The sequence below is a fragment of the Orcinus orca genome, chromosome 13 (assembly GCF_937001465.1).
Source record: "Orcinus orca chromosome 13, mOrcOrc1.1, whole genome shotgun sequence".
Taxonomy (NCBI): domain Eukaryota; kingdom Metazoa; phylum Chordata; class Mammalia; order Artiodactyla; family Delphinidae; genus Orcinus; species Orcinus orca.
Window position 1 is genome coordinate 57957054 of NC_064571.1, and position 18658 is coordinate 57975711.

The 18658-nt window shown below is 39.4% G+C and overlaps 1 long non-coding RNA gene and 1 other non-coding gene across 2 annotated transcripts in view; one reads left to right on the plus strand and one right to left on the minus strand.

The window, feature by feature from the left end:
- Window positions 1-18658, plus strand: part of LOC117199480 (uncharacterized) — a 137285-nt gene that overhangs the window by 7787 nt on the left and 110840 nt on the right. The gene's annotated exons all lie outside the window — the stretch shown is intronic.
- Window positions 15642-15748, minus strand: LOC117199513 (U6 spliceosomal RNA). Its single transcript, XR_004480761.1, has one exon. It is a non-coding gene; the product is annotated as a U6 spliceosomal RNA (small nuclear RNA).

Here is an 18658-nt window from a genome sequence, read left to right on the forward strand (position 1 = left end):
CTCCTCCACCATGTCTTGTTGTGTGTGAGCTTTCTTCCCCAACAGAAAATAATCTCCATGAGAGCAAAGACCTTGACAATCTTTTTTACTTATACATTCCTGGAGCCTAGAACAGTAAAAATTGTACTGTACAAAGTAAATAATTGCTAATTAAGCAATTTACAATGATTAACTGATATTTGCTAAATGAATGGAAGAAAGACTTTGGCATTTTTCTCAGCCTTGGTTTAAGCTAGGACTTTGGTCTGCCCATCTCTTCCTAATTCTGTACCCCTTCAAAATGATTTGAATGATCATGAACTACCAACTAAATTGTGTTGACATTTGAGGAGCTCTTAGAAGACCCTGTCTTTAGACTCAATCGTATAAATACTCTATAGTCTGAATTCAAGTCCTTTTCTGAAGCACAGTTACCAGGACAGGCACCTGGATTGCTAATACGGACTTAAGAGCGTTTCTTCTAATGATAAGAACTGAAACAAAATGAGGTTTTGTTATCCAGAAATTAATATAATTTAAGAAGATAGAACTAAAATATACCCATGCTTTATTCTATAACCTATTTTCTTCACATTATTTTAACTTCTGTAGCATTAAAGTAGTTTGGGCATGGTAGTCATCTTACACAGATTAAAGCAACTTAATAAAATGCCGTTTTATATCGTTTAAAGGAAGTAAGTGCTTTTCAAAATTTGGAGGGAGAAGGAAAAGAAAGGAAATCCACTTATTTTGAGGCTAAGATTTTGCTCCCTAGTCACAATCAGACCCTGATATGCGCCCCTCCCTTCTTTAACAAGGTCATCACCTAAAGTGCTTTGTATGTGCCCAGCCTTCTCAGCCAGCTAGGTGCTGCCATTTCTCCATCACCTTGGCCATGACATTCCTTCAGCCATTCTTCTACTTTAGGGCTCAGCCTAAATTCCACCTGCTCTTTATCACCCTACCTTCTCTTCCTACCCATCAGAATCAACTGTCCTTATTCCCATAGCATGCTTTTTATACATCTATTTAGCATGTATTTCATTCTCCCTTGGGTTCGAGTGCATTCTTGAACCATGTGGTTCTCTCTTACTGGCCTGCAAGCCTCTGGGAGAGGCTCCACTCATCTCCACAGCACTTTGCACTCCACAGGTGCTCAATTGTTAAAGCCGTCATTGAACCAATGCTTATGTGTCTACCATGTTAAGGCACCCTTAATATAGCTAGGTAAACGAGGCTCTCTGCTTGTGACTAAACAAAAGTCAGTTTTACATTATTATTTTCAATTAAACAGATGGGTTTTATTTCAACATTGCAAGACAGATGATTTTCTCTTTTTTTAATTCTTTAAATTTTAGATGTAGGGCTTACATAGATGACTTTACTTTTTGATTATATGTCATCCCCAGATATATGAGATATGTTCGTATTTCTGCCTATTCTCACTGTTCAGAAAAGAAGCTGAATCGTTCATACACGTGAACACAAAGAGACACTTCTTTCAGTTTGGCGGGAGGGGGTAGGGTTGACATTTTATATCTGTGTTCACCCTCTGCTATCTCAGTTTGAATTGCCTTATCAGGCAGAGTGTCCCTTTGGGAACATTTATTCATTGAATACGTATTTATTGAGTACCTTCTATGCATAATACCCTTCTTATTATCTGTATTTACTCTTGGCATGAACTAGCACGAACCACCCACTTTTGAAGGGATTATTAATTTCTTGCCAAAGTCAGCCATGCATTGACTGTGTTAACTTCTTAATTAAGGAATTGCCAGTTGCTCTAAAGGAGAATCCCTGAAATCTCAGTGGTTGAACCAACAGGAGTTACTCCCATGAGCACAGTTCAGTACAGGTGTTTCGTGTAGATTCAGGAACCCAGGCTCTTTCCATTTTGTGGTTCTGCTGTTTCTTAGGGCTTCAGAATCCTTTGCTTTCAGTTGGTAGATGGAAAAGAGAGAGGATAGAAAATGTGTAGAATATTTTTATAGGCCAGGCTGTGAACTGTAGTGCCTCAGAGCTCACAATCCATTCACATGGCCCCACAGAGGCAAGGGGGAGCGTGCTAGAGAATTTAGTCTCTGAGCGGCTGCTTCCTTGCAACAGTGCTAGCCCTATGGACTGGAGCATCAGTTTTCAATCTCTGCTGCTATCTAGGCCAAACAGTGAAGCCAATGAGGTCTGTCTTCTCATGTTTCTGTTCCTTTTGCCTCCCTCCGTGATCCTCCCTTCACTTTCTCCCTAGCCCTATAGGTGCCCAGTCATCTGTCCTTCATCAGAAACTGCTCTTAGGAAGGAAGTGATGGTTATACTGAAGTCTCAGTGACAGATGAGGCTCATTCTAGGGCTGTTTGCATTTTAACAGAAGAAAGACTCTGTTTGATATAAGTAAAAAAATATGAAGCTCTAATAAGGGAATCTGAAGGCATGTGAAGTATTTTGGGGGAACAAGAATCATGCAGTCCCTAAAATTAAACCACATGTTAGATCTAACCGTGTCTTTCTACACAACCCCCCAAACCACAAGGCTGTTACGTATGGGATGGGTTTCTTTATTCTTTCATAGAATTTGGAAACTTTCCATAAAGACAGGCTGTTATGGGCTGAATTGTGTTCCCCCCCACTCCCCCCCCTGCCAAATACATATGTTGAGGCTCTGATACCAGGTATTTCACAATGTGACTATTTGGAGATAGTGTCTTAAGAGGTGATTAAGTTAAAATGAGGCTGTTAGAGTGGATCCTAATCCAGTCTGACTGGTGTCCTTGTAAGAACGGGAGATTGGGACACACAGAGAGACCACAGGGCATGTGCACAGAGGGACAGCCATGTGAGGACACAGCAAGAGGGCAGCCACCTGCAAGTCAAGAAGAGAGGACTCAGAAGAAACCAAACCTGTGCCCATACCTTGGTCTTGGGCTTCCAGCCTCCAGAACTGTGAGAAATAAATTTCTGTTGTTTTCAAGCCACCCAATCTGAGGTACGTTGTTATAGCAGCCTGAGAAAACCAGTACTCAGATTCCCCCATTTTATTAAAAAAAAATTATTATATATTTTTGGCTGCGTTGGGTCTTCGTTGCTGTGCGCAGGCTTTCTCTAGTTGCGGCGAGTGGGGCTACTCTTCGTTGCAGTGCGCAGGCTTCCCTTTGCAGTGGCTTCTCTTGTTGCGGAGCATAGGCTCTAGGGCACGTGGGCTTCACTAGTTGTGGCACGCGGACTCAGTAGTTGTGGCTTGCGGGCTCTAGCGCGCAGGCTCAGTAGCTGTGACGCACGGGCTTAGTTGCTCTGAGGCATGTGGGATCTTCCCAGACCAGGACTCGAACCCGTGTTCCCTGCATTGGCAGGCAGATTCTGAACCACGGCGCCACCAGGGAAGCGCCCCCCCACCCCGATTTTGTATATGGATTGGTGTTTTTAAGTATGACAGGGCGCTAAGAGAAGGTTTGGGAGCAAGGATCCTCAGCTGTAAAAGAATCGCAGAGGAGTGAAAGAGCTTAACAACCGAGAGTGAATGACTTCCGTGTTTCCTTGAGAAGCCAAGAGTGTAATCTGTTAGATATTCTCCAGCATTGTGAATTGGCATGGTCAACTCTGAGTTGACGCCTCTAAAACGTGGTCAGATGAATTTGTGCTTGTCTCTATTTGTGTTCCTAAGGACTGATTTAAGTTACATGGGAGGAATGGAAGATTTCTGCAAAATGCTTTAACACATGGAAAATAAAATTTCTGGATAAATGTTAGTCAAAAACTTCTCGCCCTAAACTACCCTCCAATGTCCTGCTAGCAATCCATAACTAGATGATTCAAAGGTAAGGTGGCACTGTGGTCAGCACAGTGGGTCTGAAGCCTTGGACTGCCTTTTTTTTTTCCCCCTAAGTAGGAAGAGCCTCAAGTCTTAGTTCCCTTTTGCTTCTGAAACTCAGCAATTGCCGACATGTTTTTTAGCACCCAAAGCTGAGTTCAGGACTTGAAAATGCCTTAGGGCCTGCCATCACTGGGTTGGTTTTGGCCAAGTGTTTCTTCCTTCTTGCAGGCACACCAGTGGCTCTGGGGCCTTTTCCAGGAGACAGTGTTGAAGAATTCAAACCCAGTCACAAATCTGCTGTGAGTGGACAGGAGAGAGCAGGCATCTGGCCTCAAGAGATAGGAAACAGAAGAAACATGGTCCTGTCAAGTTGCTTTCTACAGTGCTTTGTTAGAGTTCAATTCTCTTTATCTTAAGAAGCAGTCATGAGCTGCTTAATTTGAGATTTTTGGAAAGCAAATCATCCTTTTGGCAAAGAGGGAAAAAATGTGTCAACCATCTGGCTAAATCAAAGGCATCAGCATAGGGGAGGGAGCTTGTGCACTGAAAGGGGGCAGTGTGGGTGGGGGGAGACCGAGCCCTGGACTGGGGTTCTAGTTCCCACTCTGCCACCAGCTGCTGATGTGTCCCAGCTCAATCATTTAACCTTGGGTTTTCCTCACCTGTTGTGTTAGCGTGAGTCTTGGCGGGGCTAAGCTGGGACTCTTGGGGAATGGAGTTAGGAGACTTTGCTGACGCCATGTAACTGTTTGCAAACACTTATTTGCAAAGGGCCTAGGATAAAAAGACTTCATTGCTGTCCATAGCTGGGATTCCAACATTTATAGACATGTCTGATCGATTGGTGTGTGTGCACATGTGTCTGACTGAAGTCCTATTCTAGGGGAATGAGGGAAGCCATTGAGAGAGAACTCAAGAGAAGGAAGAAGGGGTTGGGCAAGGAGATCCTGATTTTCAAATGAGATATAAGTGTCTGGGGACAGTGTGACAGCAGGGTCATGAGTTTGTCTAGACCCAGCCATCCTACAACAGAGGGCTTTTGTTTGTGAATTTAAAGTGCCACATCAGTAAACACTTGCTGGGGACCTTTCCTCCCACAGACAGATGTGACACAGAAGGGATAGTACCCTTCTCACTTTGGAAGAAGGGTTTGTTCTTCCAAGGTGCAGGGCCAACGTTCAAGTCCATGGGACCATCACAGAGGGGGAACCATGGCAGAGGCCATGACCACAGATCTAAGTCATGATTACATATATGCATCCTGAGAATTACAAGGAAAACTTGGAGAAGGGCAACCTGCGAAAGGTAAGACTTCCTGTCAACAGAACGATAAAGGCTTGGAGCCTTTGAGATTTAGGTAGATTGGAGCATTCAGCTTCCATGTAAGAGGATGTAGCTGATCTTTGAACTCAATTCTAGTCCTAATCTTCAGTATTTCTCAGAATCTGAGGAGAATCCAACAGAAACTCTCACAATGATTACAAGTGTAATAATAGTGATAATTAACATTTGTTGAGTCACCTACCTTGTGCCAGGCGCTGTGACGAGCAGTTTCCATTCCCAATGAATCTGGAGGGTGGGTGGCAGTACACCCAATCTAAGATGAAGAATCTGGAGAGATGCTGATGTACCAGACTCAGATGGTGAGCACTGATATTCAGATATGTCTGGTCCCAGATCTTATGCTCTCTCCACTTTACCACAACATGACGATAGGAGATGTTTTAGAATGGCCTTTTCACTATGCTTGACTGGATACCCAGAAGATGTGGCTGTCACCAGGAAACTGCCATGTCAGAACCCTGAGATGAGAATTCCAGTGACAAAGATGAGCCAGGACAAGGCACTGCACAACCTTTCCAGCAGCAAGGCCACTCTGAAGGCTCTGTGACGCTGCCCTGGGGCAGGGGGCAGGTGGAAGTGCCCACAGTGAATTACACTTCTGGGCATCTTTGTCATCAAGGCTAGACCTAAGTGAAGCAGTGAAATGGAACGAAAATAATAATAAAGACAAAAATAACACCTAGCATTTATCCAACATCATTACATGCTAAGAACTGAGCGAAACACCTTATAAGCGTCTCTTTTTTTTTTTAAACATCTTTATTGGCATATAATTGCTTTACAATGGTGTGTTAGTTTCTGCTTTATAACAAAGTGAATCAGTTATACATATACATATATCCCCATATCTCTTCCCTCTTGAGTCTCCCTCCCACGCACCCTCCCTATCCCACCCCTCTAGGTGGTCACAAAGCGCGGAGCTGATCTCCCTGTGCTATGCGGCTTCTTCCCACTAGCTATCTACCTTACGTTTGGTAGTGTATATATGTCCATGCTTCTCTCTTACTTTGTCCCAGCTTACCCTACCCTCTCCCCGTATCCTCAAGTCCATTCTCTAGTAGGTCTGTGTCTTTATTCCCGTCTTGCCCCTAGGTTCTTCATGACCATTTTGTTGTTGTTGTTTTTTTAGTTTCCATATATATGTGTTAGCATACGGTATTTGTTTTTCTCTTTCTGACTTATTTACTCTGTATGACAAGCTCTAGGTCCATCCACCTCACTACAAATAACTCAATTTCGTTTCTTTTTATGGCTGAGTAATGTTCCATTGTATATATGTGCCACATCTTCCTTATCCATTCATCTGTAGATGGACACTTAGGTTACTTCCATGTCCTGGCTATTGTAAATAGAGCTGCAATGAACATTTTGGTACATGACTCTTTTTGAATTATGGTTTTCTCAGGGTATATGCCCAGTAGTGGGATTGCTGGGTCGTATGGTAGTTCTATTTTTAGTTTTTTAAGGAACCTCCCTACTGTTCTCCATAGTGGCTGTATCCACTTACGTTCCCACCAGCAGTGCAAGAGGGTTCCCTTTCTCCACACCCTCTCCAGCATTTATTGTTTGTAGATTTTTTGATGATGGCAATTCTGACCGGTGTGAGATGATATCTCATTGTAGTTTTGAGTTGCATTTCGCTGATGATTAATGATGTTGAGCATTCTTTCATGTGTGTTGGCAATCTGTATATCTTCTTTGGAAAAATGTCTGTTTCGGCCTTCTGCCCATTTTTGGATTGGGTTGTTTGTTTTGTTGATATTGAGCTGCATGAGCTGCTTGTAAATTTTGGAGATTAATCCTTTGTCAGTTGCTTCATTTGCAAATATTTTCTCCCATTCTGAGGGTTGTCTTTTCATCTTGTTTATGGTTTCCTTTGCTGTGCAAAAGCTTTGAAGTTTCATTAGGTCCCACTTGTTTATTTTTATTTCCATTTCTCTAGGAGGTGAGTCAAAAAGGATCTTGCTGTAACTTATGTCATAGAGTGTTCTTCCTATGTTTTCCTCTAAGAGTTTGATAGTTTCTGGCCTTACATTTAGGTCTTTAATCCATTTTGAGTTTAATTTTGTGTGTGGTGTTAGGAAGTGTTCTAATATCATTCTTTTACATGTAGCTGTCCGGTTTTCCCAGCATGAGTTATTGAAGAGGCTGTCTTTTCTCCACTGTATATTCTTGCCTCCTTTTTCAAAGATAAGGTGACCATATGTGCGTGGGTTGATCTCTGGGCTTTCTATCCTGTTCCATTGATCTATATTTCTGTTTTTGTGCCATTACCATACTGTCTTGATTACTGTAGCTGTGTAGTATAGTCTGAAGTCAGGGAGCCTGATTCCTCCAGCTCCATTTTTCTTTCTCAAGATTGCTTTGGCTATTTGGGGTCTTTTGTGTTTCCATACAAATTCTGCAATTTTTTGTTCTAGTTCTGTGAAAAATGCCATTGGTAGTTTGATAGGGATTGCATTGAATCTGTAGATTGCTTTGGGTAGTAGAGTCATTTTCACAATATTGATTCTTCCAATCCAAGAACATGGTATATCTCTCCATCTGTTTGTATCATCTTTAATTTCTTTCATCAGTGTCTTATAGTTTTGTGCATACAGGTCTTTTGTCTCCTTAGGTAGGTTTATTCCTAGGTATTTGGTTCTTTTTGTTGCAATGGCAAATGGGAGTGTTTCCTTAATTTCTCTTTCAGAGTTTTCATCATTAGTGTATAGGAATGCAGGAGATTTCTGTGCATTAGTTTTGTATCCTTCTACTTTACCAAACTCATTGATTAGCTCTAGTAGTTTTCTGGTAGCATCTTTAGGATTCTGTATGTATAGTATCATGTCACCTGTGAACAGTGACAGTTTTACTTCTTTTCAGATTTGGATTCCTTTTATTTCTTTTTCTTCTCTGATTGCTGTGGCTAAAACTTCCCAAACTATGTTGAATAATAGTGGTGAGAGTGGGCAACCTTTTCTTGTCCCTGATCTTAGTGGAAATGGTTTCAGTTTTTTACTATTGAGGACCATGTTGGCTTGTCGTATATGGCCTTTATTATGTTGAGGAAAGTTCCCTCTATGCCTGCTTTCTGGAGGGTTTTTATCATAAATGGGTGTTGAATTTTGTTGAAAGCTTTCTCTGCATCTATTGAGGTGATCACCATTTAGAGAAAGAATAACAACGAAACCCCAAAGTTAGCAGAAGGAAAGAAATCATAAAGACCAGATCAGAAATAAATGAAAAAGAAATGAAGGAAACGATAGCAAACATCAATAAAACTAAAAGCTGGTTTTTTGAGAAGATAAACAAAATTCATAAAGCATTAGCCAGACTCATCAAGAAAAAAAGGGTGAAGACTCAAATCAATAGAATCAGAAATGGAAAAGGAGAAGTAACAACTGACGCTGCAGAAATACAAAGGCTCATGAGAGATTACTACAAGCAACTATATGCCAATAAAATGGACAACCTGGAAGAAATAGACAAATTCTTAGAAATGCACAACCTTCTGAGACTGAACCAGGAAGAAATAGAAAATATGAACAGACCAATCACAAGCAATGAAATTGAAACTGTGATTAAAATCTTCCAGCAAACAAAAGCCCAGGACCAGATGGCTTCACAGCCGAATTCTATCAAACATTTAGAGAAGAGCTAACACCTATCCTTCTCAAACTCTTCTGAAATATAGCAGAGGGAGGAACACTCCCAAACTCATTCTATGAGGCCATCATCACCCTGTTACCAAAACTAGACAAAGATGTCACAAAGAAAGAAAACTACAGGCCACTATCACTGATGAACATAGATGCAAAAGTCCTCAACAAAATACTAGCAAACAGAATCCAACAGCACATTAAAAGTATCATACACCATGATCAAGTGGGGTTTATCCCAGGAATGCAAGGATTCTTCAATATATGCAAATCAATCAATGTGATACAGCATATTAACAAATTGGAGACTAAAACCATAAGCCTCTTTCTTACTTCTTACCCCTCCATGAATTGACTGTTAGTATCATTATTTTACAGTTGAGGAAACAGAGGCTCAGGGAGATTAAGCAAGTTGTTTGATGATAAAGTATGTGAGTGGCAGGCAGAGCCAGGATTTGAACCCAGGTAAATGGAACTCCAAAGGCTGAATGCAGAATCACTATCATCCAGCATCTCTCTAGAATAGTACTCAGTTCGGTTCCCTCTTCTTCCCCTTCTGAATCACCCCACATCTCCCTCTTACTCTGCATGTGGGACTCTCTCCCTCACCCTTGAAAGATCACTGGGCTCTAGTGCCGTCCAGCTCTTTTCCTCCCCAGTTATAATCCCATGGAAGGCACTGCTTTCAGTCATTTATACTTTAGAGCTGCAGCGGAAAAAGTTGAGGTACTTTGGTATTGTTTTAAAATGTTCCTGCTATGTATCATCACTGTTTATATTTACTTGTACGATAATTGGTACTAGAAAAAAGACAGGTGATTTTTCTTTCTAACCCCAAGAGGATCTGACTAGTTTTTATACTGGTTGACTTAATTATAGCAAGCTCAGTGAACTCACTGTGGGTTAAATATTACAAAATGCAATTTCCTGTAACAAATAAACAATGATTGATAAAAGCAATTTCCTACACTGGGCAGTTCGGTGAGTTTTATAGTCTCAAGGTTAGAGGCTGTGTAATAATTAACCATTATAGTTAATAGCAAAATCCCACAAGAAACCTTTGTGTACAAACTACTGAATTTTATGGTGATAAAATACTGAAAAAGTATAAATCTGACAAAAAAGCATCCTCTCCCTCCAATCTATCTTATGTTTGTATTCTTAGTGGCTTCAAATTGAGTTGACTGGTAAATATTTTCCAGTTCTTTCCGTATCTATGTAACGAGGTGTAATTGTTAGCTCTGTACAGAGTATTCTCAAAGTCTCATGTCAGCTTCTTAATCTCCCAAAGCTCTTTTATCAAAAAACTTGTGGCTTTTTAAAAAATATCTCATTTTTATTTTCTCCCCAGCTTTACTGAGATATGGTAGACATATAACATTGTGTAAGCTTAAGGTGTACAACATGTTGACTTGATACATGTATATATTATAAAATGATTATCACAATAAGGTCACTTAACACCTCCATCACCTCACATAATTACCTTTTTTTTTTTTGTGGTGAGAACATTTAAGAACTACTCTTTTAGCAGCATTCAAGAATATAATACAGTATTGTTAATTATAGTCACCAAGTTGTACCTTAGATCCCCAGAACTTTAATTTTAGTCAATGGTTAAAGAATTTAGGGCCTGTAATTTGTATTTCTGTAGTGTAAGTTTAAAAGGCAATTGCATTTTGACTTGCTTCTAGTTAAGAAACAATAGCTTTGACCCCTACATAAAGGAATTTTGAAAATTACCCAAAGGAAAGTATTGTTATTTTTTGTGGTGGGACAGGGAGTGAATTTTCTTATGGTTTCTGAAATCATGACATCCAGAGGTCCTTCCTGATGCTGGTCCAGCAGGTCATGCAGTATGGGCACTGTTTTCTGAAAGCTGACATGATGTAAACAGAGAGCACTGGTGACAACGTGCAGAGTTTGGGGACATGAGTGAGGGTGTGCACAGGGGTCGCCATAAGGTTGAATGAGCCAGAACATGAAGCAGAGGGGACTGCTCAGTCCCAGGAGAGTGGCCATACAGGCTTGAGTTTTTTGATACTTCACTCCTTCTTTAATACATTCTGTTCTATATTGATTGGCTGTTCTAGGCACTGTGCTAGCACTATGGATATAAAAGTAAGCAAGGTAGACCAGTATCCTCAAGTGACTTACAGCTTAAACAGATAGTTAAATGAGCAGTTATGAAAAGGTGTGCTAAGTGTCATGATAGAGAAAGTTCAGGGTGTTGGGAGAACAAAGCAGGGGACTCAGCCCCATCAAACAGAGGTCAGGAAGTAGTAGTATGTGAGGTCTGAAGGATGAGGGAGGAGTTGAAAAATGAAGATTCCAGACAGTGAGTTCTTCTTCTTTGAAGTCCTAGGGGCAAAAGATAATGTGGTGCATTGAGAATTGAAAGAAGTTTACTTTTCGGAGGAAGTAGCTATAGGGTGTGAGATAGGGAAGGGAGAAGGAGATTAGGCTGGAGAGATAGGTCGGGCCCCATCAGAGGCCATGGTAATGTTAGGCTTCATCTGAAAGACACTGAGAAATTACTGAAGGGTTTTGAGACTGAAAATGATGTGGTGAGATTCACATTTTAGAAAATCACTCTTATCAAGATTGAAAGAATGGAAAGGGGGCACAATTAGGGGCAGAGAGGCCAGTTAGGAAGCTATTGCAGATTTCCAGTTGATAAATGTTGGGGGTGGTCTGGTGGTCTAAGGCAGTGTCACTGGAAATGAAGATAGTTTGAAGGACTTTGAGAAGGTGAAGTAGACGTGGTGAGAAATTTAATGTGGATGTGAGGAAGGAGAACAGTCAAGGGTGGCTGTTGTATGAAAGTGTCATATACATATTCAAGGAAAGGTTTGAGGGGGGAGGATGATGCTTCAGTCTTGGACTTGTTGAATTTGGGTCCCAGTGGGACAAAGTGGGGGTGTTGAGTAGAAGGTGGGTTCCATGGCTCTGGAGCTTGAGAGAGTGGTGTGGGCTGGTAATATAGATGGTAACCGAAATGATGGGAGAGGGTATGAAGGGAAAAGAGAAGTGAGCCTAAGGAATCAACGTTTGAGTGACAGGCAGAGGAAGAGGAAGGTCCAGTGATGAGAGAGCAGGAGGAAAACCAGGGGGGCCTGGGCTGTGGTTGACAGTGTTTAGTAAGGGAGAGGTTAACAATATGAAATGATGAGGATGAGTGAACTAAAATAAGGAGCGAAGAGTGCCTGGAAGAGTTAGCCCAAAAGTAGACGTCGGCATCTTCGGCAAGAGCAGTTAAAGTGCAGTGATGGGCCAAATGCCAGATTCCTTTGGGAAGAGGAGTGGAACGTCCTCCTTCAGGAGGACACAAGGCTAAAGGAGCTCGATGGGAAAGAGCCAGTGGATGAGAAAGTCTGAAGATGCAGGAAAGAGATGGGGTAATCAGGAAAATGAGGTGAAAGTGGGTGGTATCCAGAAACAGGGGGAGGGATAAGTCTTAAGCAGGGGAGCCTTACTACACTGGGTGGGAAGGAGGCAGCTATGAGTAGGAATGTGAGCATTTTGCAGATGCAGAGGCAGGAAGTTGTGAAGTGTGAGTGAGAGTGGTATCTTCTACTTGTGGGTTAATGTTAAAGACATACCTCCTTATTTCTTTTCATGCACTTCATGAAGTATCATCAGAAATGCTATCAATGAGCTTTCTTTTGATACTTTTGTTGCTATTGAAGCAGATTCTCCTGATTAAGAAAAGGAGAAGGGAGAACTGTGTAAGCAATAACCCCTCACTTCTAAGCAAAGCAGAGAAAGGTCCTGGCCAATCCCAGGGTTATGGCAGTGAACATATCTGGCCTTCCAGGCTGGCTGGTCCTCCTTTGGCTGTCAGCTTTAGGTTAGCGCCTGCCAGGATGTCAACCATATGGGCTAAAACAGACTGCAACCACTGTCACTATCTTGGCCTTCTACCATTTGGTTTTAGCCAGAACATTTTAAGGATCAATTATGATAATACTTTTAAAAGAGCTTTGAAAATTGTAGCTAACTAGAAATGTAATGGCGTGAGATGATTATGTGAGGCAGTATGAAGTGGTGGAAAACAGTGGTATAGAAATTACTTGCTGTATGATTTTGTTTGGGTGCCTTAATCTCACTGAGACCCTTCAGCTTCTCGTTCATGAAGTAGCCTTTTCCTACCAGCTCTATAGATTATTGTCAGCATCTAATGCAGTGGTTTTCAGTGTGGCTGGTCTTGTCCGTTGGGGGTGATTTTGGAGTGAGTAGGGCAAGTTTTAGTTGTTCCAGTAATGGGGAAAGGGTGGCATTTGTTGGGGTGGAGAGATTCAGGAATTTTGAGCATCTCACATACACTTGACAATCCTACAGAGAAGTTTTCCACTCCCAGCGTACAGTTGATGGGTCATATGGTAGTCGCATGCCTAGTTCTTTAAGAAAATGTTTTCCAGAGAGGTTATCCCTTTTTACTTTCTCAACAGCAATGTGCGAATGATCCAGTTTCTCTACAGTCTCTTCAGTATTTAATGTTGCCACTATTTCTTATTTTAGTCATTTTGATAGGTGTGTAGAGATATCTAATTGTGGTGTTAATTTACACCTCCTTAGTGGCTAGTGATGTGAAAATCTTTTTGTGTGCCTGTTTGCCATCTGTATATCTTCCTTGGTGAAATGTCTGTTCATTTCTTTCCCTCATTTTCTAATTGGATTGTTAGTTTCTTTACTGTTAAGTTTTGAAAGTTCTTTATATATTCTAGATGCTAGTCCTTTGTTGGATATGCGGTTTGCAAATATTTTCTCTTAACAGAGTCTTTTGCTGAGCAAACTCTAAAATTTTGATGAAGTCTAACTTACTGATTTTTTCTTTTATGGATTATGCTTTTGGTATCAAGTCTAAGCATTCTTTGCCTAACCCTGGATCCTGAAGATTTTCCCTTAAGCTTTCTTTCTAATGTTTTATAGTTTCATGATTTACATTAAGTCTGTGATCCATTTTGAGTCAATTTGTGTGTAAGATGTAAGACTTAGGTCAGGGTTCATTTTTTTGGACCTATGGATGACCAGTTCCTCTAGCACCATTTGTTGAATTATTTTTGCTCCTTTGTCAAGAATCAGTTGGGCATATTTTTGTGGGTCTGTTTCTGCATTCTTTACTCTGTTCCATTGATCTGTGTGTTTCTCTCTCCACTAGTACCAGGCAGTCTTGATGATGTTAGCTATATAGTAAGTCTCAAAGCGGGCTTCTTTGGTGGTGCAGTGGTTAAGAATCTGCCTGCCAATGCAGAGGACACGGGTTTGAGCCCTGGTCCAGGGAGATCCCACGTGCTGTGGAGCAACTAAGCCCGTGCGCCACAGCTACTGAGCCTGTGCTCTAGAGCCCGTGAGCCGGAACTACTGGGCCCACGTGCCACAGCTACTGAAGCCCATGTGCCTAGAGCCTGTGCTCTGCAACAAGAGAAGCCACCGCAATGAGAAGCCCACACACCACAAGGAAGAGTAGCCCCCACTCACTGCAACTAGAGAAAGCCCGCGTGCAGCAACAAAGACCCAATGCAGCCAAAAATAAACAAATAAATAAATAATTTATTTTTTTAAAAAAGGCCAAGGGATTGGACTAGGGAAAAAAAATGTCTCAAAGATGAGTAGATAGATTCCTACCACTTTATTTTCTTTCTCAAAATGTTTTGTCTATTCTAGTTCTTTTGTCTTTCCATATACATTTTAAGAATAATCTTGTCTATAGATACAAAAAAATCTTGCTGGGGTTTTGATGGTAATTGTGTTAAAACTGTATGTCTGTTCAGGGAGAAATGACATCTTAGCTATGTTGAGTCTTCCAACCCATGAACATGGTATGTCTCTCCATTTATTTAGATTTTCTTTGATTTCTTTAATCAACAGTGTATAGTTTTCAGCATAGAAGTATGGCACATGTTTTGTAAGATTTATACCTAAGTATTTCATTTTTTGAGTGATTTTAAGTGGTATTATATTTAAAATTTTTGTATTCACATGTCTATTGCTAGTATGTAAAATACAGTCAATTCTTGTATGTTTATTTTGTATCCTACAACCTTCCTGAACTCATTTATTAGTTCCAGGAGATGTTTTGTAGATTCCTTCGGTTTTTCTATATAGATAATTAAGTCATTGGAAAATAGGGACAGTATTATTTCTTGCTTTCTGATCCGAATGCCTTTTATTTCCTTTTCTTGCCATAATATGTTGACTAGAACTTCCAGGACTATGTTGAGTAAAAGTGGTGAGAGTGAACATCTTTGCCTCATTCCTCATCTTAAAGGGAAAGCATTCAGTTTTTTACCTTTAAGTATAATATTAGCTGTAAGTGTATTCTAGATGTTCTTTATCAAGTTTAGGAAGTTCTCCTCTATCCTATTTTTCTGAGTTTTTTTTTTTAATCATGAATGGGTGTTCAAAATTGTCCAGTGTTTTTCTATATTGACCGATATGATCGTATGTTTTTCTTCTTTAGCCTTTGATATGGTGGATTGTATTGATTAATTTTAGAATATTGAGCCAGCCTTCCATCCCTGTAATAAGCCCCACTTGATCATGGTCTGTAAGTTTTTTATATTACTGAATTCCATTTGCTAGTTTTTTTTGTTTTTTGTTTTTTGTTTTTGCTGTACGCGGGCCTCTCACTGCTGTGGCCTCTCCCGTTGCGGAGCACAGGCTCCGGACGCGCAGGCTCAGCGGCCATGGCTCACGGACCCAGCCGCTCCGCGGCATGTGGGATCTTCCCGGACCGGGTCACGAACCCCTGTCCCCTGCATCGGCAGGCAGACTCTCAACCACTGCGCCACAAGGGAAGCCCAGTATTTTTTTTTTTAAATAAATTTATTTATTTTTATTTTTGGCTGTGTTGGGTCTTCGTTTCTAAAAATATGGAACGCTTCACAAATTTGCGTGTCATCCTTGCGCAGGGGCCATGCTAATCTTCTCTGTATCGTTCCAATTTTAGTATGTGTGCTGCCGAAATGAGCACCATTTGCTAGTATTTTGTTAAGGATTATTGTATCAATGTTCATGAGAGATATTTGTCTGTAGTTTTCTTTTTTTTAATACTGTCTTTGTTTGGTTTTGGTTTCAGCATGATACTAGCTTCATAAAATGAACTGGGAAGTGTTCCTTTCTCTTCTGTTTTCTGGAAGAGGATGTGTAAAATTGGTGTTAATTCTTTATTAAGCATTTGGTAGAAATTTCCATTGAAACCATCTGGGTTGGGAGATTGTTTTTGCTCTTTATCATTTCCTTCCTTCTGCTTGATTTGGGTTTATTTTTTCTAATGTATGCATTTAGTACTATAAAATTCTCTCTCAGCCCCGCCTTAGTTCTGTCCCACAAATTTTGTTACCTTGTATCTTCATTTTTGCTCAGTTAAATATATTTTTTGATTTTCCTTGAGACTTCCTCTTTGACCTATAAATTATTTACAAGGGTGTTGTTTAGTTTCCAGGTGTTTGGAGATTATCCTGTTATCTTTGTTATTGATTTCTGTTTTAATTCCATTTTGGTCATAGAACACTCTCTGTATGATTTCAATTTTTAAAAGTTTGTTGAGGTTTGTTTTATGATCCAGGATATGGTCTATTTTGGTATATGTTCTGTGGACACTTGAAAAGAACGTGTATTCTGCTGCTGTTGGGTAGAGTGTTCTATAAATGTTGATTAGATTCTGTTGGTTAATGGTAATGTTGAGTTCTTTTTTATCCTGTTGATTTTCTGTCTAGATGTACTAGCAATTGTTGATTGAAGGGTGTTGAAGTCTCCAGATATACTTGTGAAATTGTCTATTTCTCCAAAAGCTTCCATCAGTTTTTGCTTTACATATTTGGCATCTGTGTTGTTTGGTATGTTTACATTTAGAATTGCTGTTCTATTGGTTGATTGATCCTTTTAAACATTGTATAATGTCCCTGTCTGACTCTGGTAATTTTTTTTGCTTTAAAGTCAACTTTATCTGATATCAAAACAGCCACTCCATCTTTCTTTTGATTAGTGTTTGCATGATGTATCTTTTCCCATCCTTTTACTTTCAACCTTTTACTTTTAATCATACTGTTTATATTTAATATAATTATTGTTACGTTAAGGTTTAAACCTGCCATTTTATCTTTTGCTTTCTGTTCTTCCTCTGTGTTTAAAATTATTTAAATTCCTCTGTTTCCTTTTTCCTGCCTTCCTGTGGGTTATTTGAACATTTTGTAGAATTCCATTTTGATTTACCTACAGTGTCTTTGAGTGTTTCTCTCTGTAGAGTGTTTTTAGTGGTTGCTTTAGGTGTTATGTCACACAGACACACACACATCTTATCACAGTCTGCTGGTGTCATAATTTTGCCAGTTTTGTATGAGGTATAAAAATCTTGCCTCCCTTTGTGTCCCTTCTCCCCCTATTTATAATAAAGATGTCTTAGATATTTCCTCTCTATACATTTAGAACTATATTAGACCGTATTATAATTTTTGCTTCAACCATCAAACATAATTTAGAAGACTCAAGAGTAGAAGGAAAGAAGGTTGTATTTACCTATATTTTTGCTTACTGTGTTCTTTCAAAGGGTGCTTCTTCACTCCTCTGGAGAAAGACAAGGTGAAAAACACATGACTCATCAAAGATTGTGAGTTACCCTGGAATAATTTTTTTTCTTGGAAACTGCCATTTCCCTCAGGAACTCTCACTGGATCATGTAATTCATGTTTTTATACCCTGTGTGGGGATTTGGCTTTTTTGTTCATGGAGTCTGGATAAATACAACCAGGCTATGCATTTAGCTAGTGTCCCAGCAGGTGCCAGAGAGGCAAGTTTGTCAAATGTAAATTAACATATATAATCTAAACATACTTCCAGTGACTGGGTTTAATATGTGCTCTGTTGACAAAGAAGTCTCCCAGGTAATAAATATTAAATGCTTGGGAATAGAAATACAGAATTAAACTCCAGCCAAAAATTTAGCTCCTGTCTCTTTGGGCAAAGAGACAAAGTGGTGTTTTACTATTTTTTTTTTTTTAAACCCTGGATGATTAGCTAACTAGATAAAGAAACGTAAAAATGATATGATCTCTTTTTAGTTGAGTTCTCATTAAAGAGAAGTTTGATTAAAAATAAAAAATGAATACATTAGTGCATTTTAGGATAATTATATGTATATATAGTTATATATGTAAATATATTTCAAGGAAATATAATCAATATAAAAATATATAATATATTTCAAGGAAATATAATAAATATAAAAAATATAAAAATAAGGAAAAAACTCACTAATTTTGAATAATTGGCTCAGTGCTATAGAGAAACCCAGTCTATTTATCTATTTATTCATTTATTGAGATATAATTGACATATAACATTGTATTAGTTTTAGATGTACAACATAATGATTTAATATATGTATATATTTAAAATGATTACCACAAGAAGTTTAGTCAACATCCATCACCTCACATAGTTACAAATTTGGTTTTTCTTGTGATGAGAACTTTTACCATCTACACTCTTAGTAAATTTCAAATATACAATACAGACTTGTTCACTATAGTCACCATGGTGTGTATTATATCCCCAGGACATATTTATAGAAATTCAGTCTTAATAAGTAAAAATGGTTAAAGTATGAAAGATTTGAATGGATATACAGTGTTAATACTTTAAAGAACTAATAATTAAAGGAAGACTACCAATTAAAAATCCTGACACATTGGCTTTAAGGAAAAGACAAAAGAATTGTCATTGTTACACTCAATGTTGACATGCGAGGAAGTTTCTCAAAGACTGTTATTTTACTTCTCAAACTAATATTTTCATTTATCATGTTAGTGCCATTAATTTGTCAAGAAAGCCTTTCTTTTTATAGTTGGAGCAAAATCAAACTTCAAATTAGAGTATATTTGAA